Source organism: Ochotona princeps, chromosome X (assembly GCF_030435755.1).
Source record: "Ochotona princeps isolate mOchPri1 chromosome X, mOchPri1.hap1, whole genome shotgun sequence".
Classification (NCBI taxonomy): Eukaryota; Metazoa; Chordata; class Mammalia; order Lagomorpha; family Ochotonidae; genus Ochotona; species Ochotona princeps.
In genome coordinates this window covers 12,781,181-12,793,386 of record NC_080865.1, presented here as the reverse complement: position 1 = coordinate 12,793,386, position 12,206 = coordinate 12,781,181, and positions in this window count along the sequence as shown.

Here is a 12,206-nt window from a genome sequence, read left to right as displayed (position 1 = left end):
AAGATTAGTTACTCCTCACCATGGTGTTGAGGATTTTCCTGCACACACCCCCCCCCCAAAAAAATGTTCTGCACCTTAATTGTCGACAAATGTCTTGTTAGAGTTACAAGCCAGTCTAGATTATCCTAAAATCTGCCAAGATCAGCAAAATTATACTTCAACACAACAAATGGCTAAATACTAAAATGAAATAGACACGAGACAGCTGAATGGTACCCTATAGCCATTTTAAGGTATATAGCAGCCGGTCCTGTATATAAACTAAAATTGAAATGTCAATGAGCTAATCAGAGGTTGTGGTTAGGACTTGCTTTTTTTTTTTTTTAAACATACTGGTTACTCAAAACCATGTCAATTCCATAATGTTGCAAATTGCTGTTGATGTTATATTGGGACTCTTAATTGACTGGGATGATATTCTACCAGCTCTAACTTCGGACCAGAAATGGTCTCCCCAAGAAACTGTTCAACCCATCTGGACAATAAGTAGCTGGACTCTATGCTTGGTATACGTTTGCAAGGAAAGAATCTTGATTGAATTTGAACTGTAATACTGCATCAAGGTGGAGGAATCCACCAGGGGGGAGGGGTGTGGGGAGGGGTGGGGGGATTCCCAGAGCCTATGAAACTGTCACATAATGCAAAATAATTAATAAAAAAAAGAATATTCCCTAATTAAAAAAAAAAAAGTGAAGCAGCTAGGAAATGAGCTGGTACCCATATGGGATATTGGTGCTGTAGGCGGACCCACTACATCACAATAATGGCCCTGATGATTTTTAAAATTTAAATTACTTATTTAGTGTTAATCATTTCTTTTTACTTGTCTGCAATCTTTAAATACAAAACTCGTTTCTTTCTGAAGCTTTTTACAACTTCTTTTTACGCATTTTTTTCATGAAGCTTTCTTCTATTATAATGCCATTCCTGGAAACTACAGAGTTTCTCTTACTTACTTGTCAATCATTAATCTCTTCATTTCAGAGAATTTAAGAATCTCCTTCAGAAAATTCGTAAGTATGATGTTGGGCACAATCAAAATGCGGTGGCTTGTAGTGCTCAGGACTCTAGGTGTGAACTTTTTTTTAAGACAAATCTTTTTTTTTTTTTTTTAAATTGGAAAGCCAGATATACAGAGAGCAGGAAGACACAGAGAAATATCTTCCATCCGAAGATTCACTCTCACTCATCCAGAGCTGATCTGATCAAAATCCAGGAGCCAGGAACCTCTTCTGGGTTTCCCATGAGAATGCAGGGTCTCAGGGCTTTGGGCCATCCTCGACTGCTTTCCCAGGCCACGAGCAGGAAGCTGGATGGGAAGTGGGAGTGCCAGGATTAGAACCGGCACCCATATGGGATCCCGGTCCATTCAAGGTGAGGACTTTAGCCACTAGGCAATTGCGCTAGGCCCCTGGTTGTTAACTTTTAATGTCTTCCCCCCCCTCCTTTTTTTGCCCATTGGAAGGAAGCAGCTGAGCAGTTCCACCTAAAGGTAGCAAGAATTCCATGAGATCAACAAGGTAGGTCAGAGATACAGTATAAGCAGGTAGCAAGGGTCCATCTCCATAGATTTAGGTAATTCCTAGACTCTGTGGGTTGTCCTCTCAGAAAGTCATGGAGTCAGAACGCATATTTATTTTTTTAATTTATTTATTTTATGACACAGTTCCATAGGCTCAGAGATTTCCTCTTTTCCCCTCCCCGTTTCCCCTCTCCCCCACTGATTTCCTCTATATTATCACAACATTATCATCTTCAAAAACAGTCCTAAGTCCATCATTCCGCTAATGAAGTCTATACTGATATTGCAGATACAGACAATGCCAGAGAGTCCAGCAACCTATTGCCAAGATTTATTTAACAGTTTTATTGGGAGTCCTTCTTATCTTCATATCTCGTTATGATAGTCTCTATTACATAGTTCCTCTAGATGACTATATATACATGTATGTTTACCTGCAGATATACTGATTTTGCATTTTGCATGAAGGTTGCTTTGTATCAGAAAGAACATACGATACTTGTCCTTTGGGGATTGGCTTATTTCTGATTCCATCATGCTCAGTGAGTCAGAACTTTCTTTCACATTACATTGGAAAGATAGACCTTCCTCTTCTGGTGTTTATCTTTTTAAATTGTTTTTAATACGAGACGGAGGGACAGAGGAGGAGTGAATATGAGACACAGATTGAGAGAAAAAGACAATGTAAAGCCTGTGAGCACTCCCATCTGCTGTATCACTCTCAAAAGGCCTACGATGACCAGGGATGGGCGTCAAGACTCAATCCAGATTTCCTATGGGTGTAGCAGGATCACAATTACTTGAGCCATCACTACAGCCTCCCAGAAAAGTCCGTAATAGCAGGAAGCTGGAGTAAGAAGCCAAAAGCAGAGCTGAGAATCAAACACAGGCCCTATGATATGAGACACAAAGATCTTAATCAATGTCTTAATTACCAAGCTAAACATTCACGCTTCTGGTACCTGAAACCATGCTGCAGAGAATGAACTTCTTCTTCCTAACTTGGTTTGCACAAGGTTGTCTGGGAAGCCTAAATTTCCCAAAAATATGCAATCCCGCTCATATTCCTACAGTGAAACATGATCATCTGTATACCACATTCCCAACCCCTCACATTCTTAAAGACAGAAACTAACATTCCCTCAGCCTCTGTCTCTCTCTTTCTGAGATCATACTTACTAGCTATTCATCACAATAGAAGTTGTAGGAAACAAGAAATAGAAAACATGTGTCCAGAATGCCATCGTTTTTGGCTGGTGGGATATATTTTATTTTTTTCTTTAAGCTATACTAAAATCTCCCTGATGGTATAAATGTAGTTTTTTAAAGGAAATTATTTAATGAGGATAGTGTCACATGACTCCAGCAGAAATTTCTGAAAAACATAATTGGTAGGCGATTGAGCCAAGCACAAACATGTACTTTGAAACAACTAATAAATAGTCATATTAGAACCAGAAATTGATTTTTTCTCAATCCATTTGCCAATTTTGCATTGATTAGTCACTGTACTTGAAAATCCAGATGCTATTGATCTGTATCAAGCACTTAACAATCCTCAATACATACTTAAAGCTTTGGGTGAATCAAAATAGGTATACAACTATGGTAGACTACTCCATGCAGTAAGCATTTTTTTTTTTCCTACTGTAGCTTTCATTTCTTAAATGACTTTGTGAATAGTTTTTTACTCATTAACTGGTATCACAATCCTTGGATTCCCAAATCATTTCTAAGGCTCTGTGAAGCGACTTTGGATAGTTTCATAATAATCCATCTTAGGAACTGATTGACATGCTCCTAAGTCTTGGATGTCCCTGTTCTTCAGTTGTTCAACAGAAACATTCTTGAAGACAATGTATAAAGTATTTATTGCCCATAATTGTTTCCTGTTGTGAACCTATTCCCATTTTTTTTGCTTAAAAAACACTTTGAGAAGGTAAGAAATAAGGAGTGAGCATATTGTCAGTGAAGTCAGAAAGGAGAGGCAGAAAATTTTGAAAAAGCACAAGAAGCATGTTTGCAAGATTGCCACACTACTATTACTGCTAAAAGCATATAGTATATCACAAAATGTTAAATAAGCAAAATTACCAAAATGCTTAAAGCAGCATTATGTGGAAGGGTCAACGGTCTATAAAACTGGAAAGAATCTACTTTTCCCTTTTTATTGCTCAAATAAAATGAACATATTCCTTTTCTTTTCGACATTTGAATGATACTGAAGAGGCTGAGGTAGCCCCGAGGGACTCAGAATTTAGATTAGTATAGGAAAATGACAGAGAAGGCTCAATCTGGGGTTCAGCTTAATTGGCTTCTGACTACAGGATCTCATTATTTATCCCAACATAGTACCAAAATTTTTTGCTTCCCTGCAAAGTAGATATTCCTTAAGATTACCTCCTGCCTAACAGACTAAGCCTGTATTAGTTGAAATGTCTTCTAATAGTTGCTGCTTCTATGTCTGCTCAGCTGGACCTGGAAAGGTTAGTCAGAGTGGATTTGGGAAAGCACATGGCTATGTTACATTGACATGTGCTATAGGAAATAGCTCTGTATGGTTCCCAAGTGTCCTAATGACAAATTTCTGCCACCATTCTAGGCATCAATATTCTGTTTGGAACCTGGAAGAGAGACTATACTGGGAATAGTCTTCTGCTTAGAAGCTGCTGAGACTACTACCTTGGAACTCTAGTTCTAACAACTTCCATTCTGGCCTCCCTAAACTGCACTCTGTGACAGAAGAAGGTTCAATAGAGTAAAGAAGTCTGAGTTCTTTTTAAAACAAATATTGATTTATCTTATTTGAAAAGAAGAGTTAAAGAAAAGATTTTTTCATCCATGGGTTCTGGTTCACTCCCCATAGGCATGCAATGGCTAAGCTGGGTCAAAGCTAGAATACCATGAGCTTCTTTGGGGTCTCTCGCATAGGAGATGGACCAAAGATTTGGATGAGTCTTGGCTGCTTTCCAACGCCATTTGCAGGGAGCTGTATGAGAAGCATAGCATCTGGGACTCAAAGCAATGCACTTACAGGACGCCAACATCACAGCTGGCAGCTTAAAGCACTATATCACGATGCCAGCCTCTCCAGATTGTTGCAAAAGCATGTTTTTTTTTTTTTTTTGCTTGACAATTCTCCCAGCTTTATTTATTAAGTCCATATATTTAGGTGAATAGTGTATGGCCTTTCATTTGTACTCCTGAACTGAGCTCCACAAAGTTAGGAGCAAGCCTTCTTGTCACTAGCCATTTTGAGCAGAAGCCTACACCTGACCAATTCCTGGACCACTTACAGCACTGTTCCTCTTCCATCTCAGTACAAGGCTGTCAACTTAATTCTGGTCCTGGTTCTCCCACTAGAGTTATGAACTGCAAAGTGATGTTTTGGTCACCAATGGACTGCATATACAATGGTAATACCGTAAGATTATAATGAAGCTGAAAAATTCCTAACACCTAGGGGGAAAAGTTATGATGTTCTATTGCACACAAGGGTATCTATAGATATTATACTTTTTAAAAACAAACACATGTAGAAAATGGATTTTGAATGATTTCAGCATAAGGAGGTGACACATTGTTTGAGGAGACTTATGTTTACCTACCTATTTGAGCATTACAAAATGTGCTTTGAAGCATCACAGTACCTCATAAATATGAATAATTTATATGTATCAACCTAGCCTTGCTGTAACCATGGCAACATCATTACCCTACACATGACTCACATATTTTTATGTTGGTGTAAACATACCTACTGTGCTGCCAGTTAGTATAAAAGTATAGTACACGCAATTAGGTAGAGTATATAAGACTTGATAATATATGACTATTTTACTTCTGTCTATTTACTATAGTACAATTTTTATTGTTTTTGCAGAGTGCATGCCTAATGATAGAAACAGAGTACTTAAATTGCTGTGCAATTCTGGTATATCTCATACATGTCATCCTTATATGTCTAGGCATCTAGATGTGATATGACTATATCATCTAGATATGTGTAAAGACACTCCATGCAGTTTGAGTAAAAACAAAACTGCCTAATGATGTCTTTTCTACATGCCCTAATCATGAAGAGATACATGACTGTAACTGCAGACCTTCACATGTCACTTTCTCAGATTTTCATCTATGTAACAGGTTGAATATATAAATTAATTATTCTTTCCAATGTTCTCAGCAAGAATGGCTAACAGTAGACAATTACTTTTGACATTGGGTAGCTTAGCAGGACATTTAAATCTTCTTGGACCATAGGCCCAGTGTGATAGCTTAGCAGATAAGGTCCTCACTTTGCACGCTCCACAATCCCATATGGGCGCCATTTCTAATCCCAGTGATCCCACTTCCCATCCAGCTCCCTGCTTGTGCACTGGGAAAGCAATCAAGGACAGCCCAAAGCCTTGGGACTCTGACACCTGCTTGTGAGACCTAGAAGAGGTTCTGAGCTCCTGGCTTTGGATGGGTTCAGCTCAGGTTGTTGTGGCCACTTGGGGAATGAGTCAACAGATGGAAGATATTCTTCTCTGTCTCTCCTCCTCTCTGTATATCTGACTCTTCAATTAAAAAAAATTAAATCTTCTTGGACCAAAGCTTTTATAGATAAAGTAGAATGGATCCTCAATATGCATTTACATTTTGAGTATGCAGTGAATTTTTTCTAGGTTTCACCAACTTGTACATACAAAAGTGAATGTAATATATATTTGTATATATGGAATGTTTGTAACTCAATTTTCATCAGTTTCAATGTATGTGCTTAAGGCACACCTCCACTGTCCTCAGCATTTCACTCAATTTTTTATAGGCCTTGTAAGCACTGTTGCAAATGAATTTCATAACAGTCCTTAAAGTCTTTTATTCTAGACTTTCATGTTAGTGTCTTCTAAGAAAGTCTTTCCACACTGAACCTGTAGTCTTAGTGAATGATAGTGCACTGAGGCCCCATCATCTCTAGACGCTTCCAAGGCTCTAGTCCTGGAGAATGGGCAACAGTCTTAGCATACACCATGATGACAATGAGGAATGTCTCTCTTTCTCATTATTTCCTACTTTCTCCTTGAGTTATGAAAGCAGAGATAAATGTTACTCTCTCACAATCTCATGTGAAAGCAGGGTTTCACTCCATTGGACTCAGTAACTGATACAGGAATCAGACACTAGACACTGACTTCAAAACCTCTTTCTTGACTACTGAATACCTTCAGACCTTTTCCTTACACAATATCAGTGAGGTGGACGCTCAGAAATTACTGCCCCACTTGTGCATCATGTAAACCACATAAGAGAACACAACTGGGGCACAGTCAATGAATGAATGAGAATGCTGAATTCCAGAAAAATAATGGAGTACAGCTATACCAGGCTGACTTTCAAGCCTCTCAGAAATTCACTGAGATACTCAGTGCTTATAGATATTTGTTGTGTGGTTTAGCCTTAGTGAGGTAAGTAACTTCTTTTAAGATTTATTTGTTTTTATTCAAAAGTCAGATATACAGAGAAGAGAGACAGAGAGGAAGATCTTCCATCTGATGATTCACTCCCCAAATGACTGCAACAGCCGGTGCTGTGCCAATCTGAAGCCAGGAACCAGGTCTCCCATGAGGGTGCATGGTACCAAGGCTTTGGGCCATTGTTGAGACTACCCAGGCCACAAGCAGGGAGCTGGATGGGAAGCAGGGCTGCTGGGATTAGAACTGGCATCCATATGGGATCCTGGCACTTTCAAGGCGAGGACTTTAGCCAGTAGGCCACAGCACTGGGCCCAGAGCTAAGTGACTTCTTAATCACTAAATCACTTATAATATGATCTCCCTTACCAGTCAATGGTTTCAAAGTGGCTCCTTCAAGCCAGCTCTACCTTTCATCAGGAGATCAGAAGTCAATAATAAGGATGATGATGATAATTCGATTAGCGATATATTTGTAATAATGCACTCTAAGCCATTTGCAGTTTTAGTAACAGGGAAAGCTAATCACTAATATTCACTGAATAACACTGATGTGCCAAGAACTGGGCAACACATTTATATGCATTATTTATTTCTTTAGGTCAGGGGTTGGTAAATATTTTCTGTGCAGAGCCAGATAGTAAATTATTTTCAGCTTTGTGAGCCATAAGATATCTGCTTCACCACTTAGCTATGAAAGTCAAAATGTACACAAATGGGTGTGGCTGTGTTCCAAAAAAATGTTATTTACAAAAATAGGTTGAAGGCTTAAATTGGCCTACAAGTAATAATTTTCTGATCCCCATTTTATGGAACTTATGATTTCGATATTGTTTGCATCTTCATTTAACAGACAAATAGAGGGAAGCATAAAAAAGGCTATGCAATTTGCTCAAGATCTCAGATACTGAAGAATAGAACCGGGATTTGAAGCAAAAACAGCCTGAGTCTAAAACTCAGGTTTGTTACTACTAGTCACTTCTGACATTTAACAGTGAGTACAGATCAGTCTTAGGTGGAAAACTAAAGCTTAGACCTGATCATGAACCTGCACTGTGTGTGGGCCTAATGTTTCCTTCCTTAGTCATCATCATTACCAACAAAATGTGATATATACTGATCATCTCTTAGAGAAAAGCCAGTAATGAATTAAAGGTCATATTTTTTCCATTTTTAAGCATCAATGCATTCTTTGAAATATGAAAAAAGGGCCATGTATGCTCCTTGTTAACAATACTTCATTAGAAAATTACAGTATTCACGACTTCTTAGTTACACTAATAATGTGATATCATGTAGTAGTCATTAATTTTATCTTCAACATGGCCCTTCAGGCCACATTCGCATTTCATCAAGAACCTAAGAGTCAGTAATGGTGATGTTGATAATTCATTTAACAACACACTTGCACAATATATTCCAAGGAAATCACAGTTCTCAGCACTTGAAAATATTAATTCATTTAATCTTAACAATAGCCATTGTATAGATAAAGAAACTGAGACCCAGAAGTATGAAGCAAAGTGTCAGTCAGTGACCCACACAGAATTTGAATCTTTGGTGACTGGTTCCAGAGCTCATGGCCTTAATAATTAGTATGCCCAACAGCTTTTCAAGGAAGAATTTAAAATAAAGGGGAAAATTCAAGCTTGTTAGGTTTTAGTGTTGTAGCACAGTATAATAAGCTCTCAATGGCAAAGCCAGCATGACATACTGGAGCAGAGGTTCAAGTTCCTACTGCTCCATTTCTAATCCTACTCCTTGCTAATGACCCTGGGAAGACAGCAAATGATAGCCCAGTCCTTGGGTCCACTCAGGAGTTCTTAACTACTGACAGTCATGGCCATTTTAGGTAGTGAAATCAGCAGAAAACGGTTTTCCCTCTCCATCCACCTCTGCCTCTACTTCTCCCTCTCCCTCTCCTTTTGCATTTACCTAAACAAGTGACAGTACCAGGGATGAAACCCAAGGCAATCCACTCCAGACACTGGAATCTTCTATTACAGAGTGAACTTCCATTCCCTCAAGGCTGGGACAGATTTGTCTTTTTCAGTAATCATCCTAGCTATCATGACATTGCTTGGGGACTTAGCCAGGTGATTCCAGAGTTTGCCTGCTTCCTGACTCTCATCAGCTATTTTCCAGTTTTGATTCTCAGTCCATCTCTGATCTGTTGCTGCAGATCTTCTGATGGCACTGGCTGCTTGTCTGTCTGTGGACTTCCCATTGCTCCCAATCTCTTTCTCTCTGCTCCCGTACATCTGGATCTATACACAAGCACCTGATCTACTTTCAATTGAGACCGACTTGTTTTTCAGATTAAAGCCTCAACTTTTCTGGTATAGCTCTTGCTTTTCAATGTCTTAAAGTCTATTCCAAAAAACCAGGTGCCGTTTTGATTCACAACAGTTATTACTTAATCAATGACAAATCAAGAAATGAAGGCTTCCTTCAAGATCTGAGTCAAGCATCTTTGGAAGTGACAGAATTCCCAAAGTAATATTTACTTCACTTGAGGCTCACACAATATCTATCATATTCATGCATATATACATCTTATACATCAAATCTCTCAATTTAGACTGCAATCACAAAATCAGTTTTAATCTGTGTATGTGATGCTCAAAGAAACAGTGCAGAGGGGGAAAACTGAGCATCTTGAAATGTAATCCACTCCATGATTCATATAACCTTCATTCAAAATAAAATTTAGAATTTGCCAAGGTAAACATTTTCTTCATGGATAAGATAACAATTAAAAGCAGTAATATTTTACTTTGAAGCTATGCCATCTTTTGCGTGTACAAGTGTATGCATGTGTATATATATATATATAATTTTTCATGATATAGGTCCATAGGCACAGGGATTTAACCTTCCACCCTGTTCACTTCCCCTCTCTCCCAATGTTTTCCACTAAAATATTACAACAGTATAGTCTTTCAGCAACAATCACAAGTCCATCATTCTACTATTTAAGTATATTATGACATTGTAAATATAGAAAATGGTAGAAAGTCCAGCATCTATTTTCAAGATATATTCAATAGTTTAATTGGGAGTCTGTATTTTATTTGAGAGTAGAGATGCATATTGCATTGTATCTTTAATTCTTGGCATGCTAGCCTCCATTATTCAGCTCATTTAAATGAACGTATGCATTTTTATTTATATTTTTCTTGATAGTGTTCTTTGGCTCAGGGCTTTCCCTTTTCACCCTCTCCACTCAAATTTTATTTAAAGAGAATTCAGAGAGAGAGCAAATTTTATTTAAAGAGAATTCAGAGATAGATAGATAGAGAGAGAGAAAGAGAGAGATTGAGAGATTGAGATTGAGATTCTATCCAGTGATTCATTCCCCAAATGCTTACAACACACAGGGTTGATCCAGGTCAATACTAGTAGACCAAATTTAATTTTGAATGACTCATACAGACCCAAGTACTTGAATTGTCATCTGCTGCCTCCAAGACTAACTATTAACAGTAAGCTGGAATCTGAAGAAGGGCTAGGTCTGTAACCCAAGGACTCTAACATGAGATACAGGTGTCCCAAATGTCATCTTAACCAGAGTACCAAACGCCTATGAGCTAGTAATATTTTAAATATGCTAAAATTAATTAATGTAAGCAGTCTATAGAGAAAAAGGATGAGTATAATCGAAGCTGAATAACAAGTAATATATATTTGTTCTGAGATTTATAAGTTCTTTGGATCTATAAAGTCAGAGTCAAACTAAAGTGCAGTCCATTAAAAGTATTTGTTCTACATTGAAAATGTTCATGATCCAATAACAGCAGTGAATTGGTATTTAAATTCAGGTAAGATATGAGTCAAACTCAACTCAAGGTAATTAGACTACACAATGGGCAAAGAGAAATTCACAGACATGTTTACTACAAAATCGGTCTGTCTTACCTGAGTCATTTATTTAGGACAAAAAAACTCTGCCATTCTGTCTGTGAAGTTACTCAAAAAGAGTTTGTAAGCCAGATATAGACAATATTGTTAACTTCCAGTCAAGTATAAACAAAAAAGTTTCCCTTTCTCTTACCATCCCTATAAGTGGGCTGAGTTTCCAGACTCTAATCCTTTAAAATCCTTGCAATTTAAAGGCCTAGTTTTCTGCCTTCATTTTCACAGACTCCTATACAAGGTACAATATGTTCCTGTGGTAAGTCATGCATTGTGACTTACCCGGGAAAAAATTATGAATTACCCGGAAAAAAAAAAAACTGCGAAAGAGGTCATCTATTCTCCACAACCTATAGAAACATTATAGGCAGTCATTTAAAATCTTTTGGTTGTACATAAAATTATCTTGAACACCTGTGTCCATTATTACATGTTCAGAGTGAGAAACATTTCTGCAACAGCAAACTCTTTCTTATCCATCTCAAGGTGACTCATTTTAGAGGCTACCATTTCCAACTACTTTGGCTCTATTTAGGTGTTTAGCATCCAAAATGCACATTCTTGCTATCGTTTTTCTGTTTTCAGTATTATCTACTCTCTAGTCTGAGAGAATCCAGCTCTTTTAGACACTCCTTTTCCACAAGACCCCAAGATTCCATGACTTAAATACCTCCAACTAGGCCTCGCCTTTTAAAGTCCCCACGTCTCCTTACCATTATATTAGAGCACATGAATCTCATGAGCATATATATATATATTTTTTTCTATATATACACTCTATATAGAGAGAATATATAAGTACATATATACAAATATATATATATAGAGAGAGTGCGCGCAATATCATCACTGCTGCTAAAATTGTCATCTCTGAAATCAGCTTGTGCACATTTGAAATGTGGATTTGCTGTGTACCATCTCTGTGGCCTTGTTCAATTTTAGTCCAGTATAACTCTGCCTTCTTTCCTCACATGTATTCTGGCTAGGATAGCACTGCCTGGGTCACTGTTGGCCAGAGGTTACAAATTTAGCTCACATCAATTATTAGAGAGTTTGTTGAAACAGATGATGTGGCCTTAAATCTCAGATTATCTGACTCTAGCTCTACAATGGGACCAAAGAACTGCATTTAGAATAATCTCCCACATGAGGCTGATGCTGTTGGTCTGAGGACCAAACTTTGAAATTCATGCCCACAGGGTTATATGGAAACAGAATGAGAACAAAGATGCAGGGTATCAAGTTTAGGATTCAGCAAGTGTTCAAAATCTTAATTGTCTTTAGTATTGTAAATGGAAAAGCTTAAACTGAAC